We start from the raw sequence: 325 nt of genomic DNA, 5'->3' as shown, positions 1-325 counted from the left end.
CACAGACAGTTGTTTCTGGACTGATTTTAAAGTGCGTTATAAGCAGATCTCTCCCCTCACCCGACGAATGGCTAAATGCCATAGTCACTACATTGTGCCCTTTTTTTCCTATTATAATTGCTCTCTGAGTTGCCTGTATTGCTTTTTGATTTGTTAGCTGCACATGTATTTGATTTGTAAAAAATATCTCTGAGGGTATCTTTCAGGTTTTGCCCTTCATTTATCTGTTGTTGAGAAGCTTCAGGCCTGCACATGTTTCATAAACAAAACCACACAGAAGAAACTGGTATTTTTAACCTGAGAAATGTTTCACTAACTAAACACC

This window comes from Melanotaenia boesemani, chromosome 19 (genome assembly GCF_017639745.1).
Source record: "Melanotaenia boesemani isolate fMelBoe1 chromosome 19, fMelBoe1.pri, whole genome shotgun sequence".
In the NCBI taxonomy this organism is placed as follows: domain Eukaryota; kingdom Metazoa; phylum Chordata; class Actinopteri; order Atheriniformes; family Melanotaeniidae; genus Melanotaenia; species Melanotaenia boesemani.
This window is presented reverse-complemented; position numbering follows the sequence as displayed.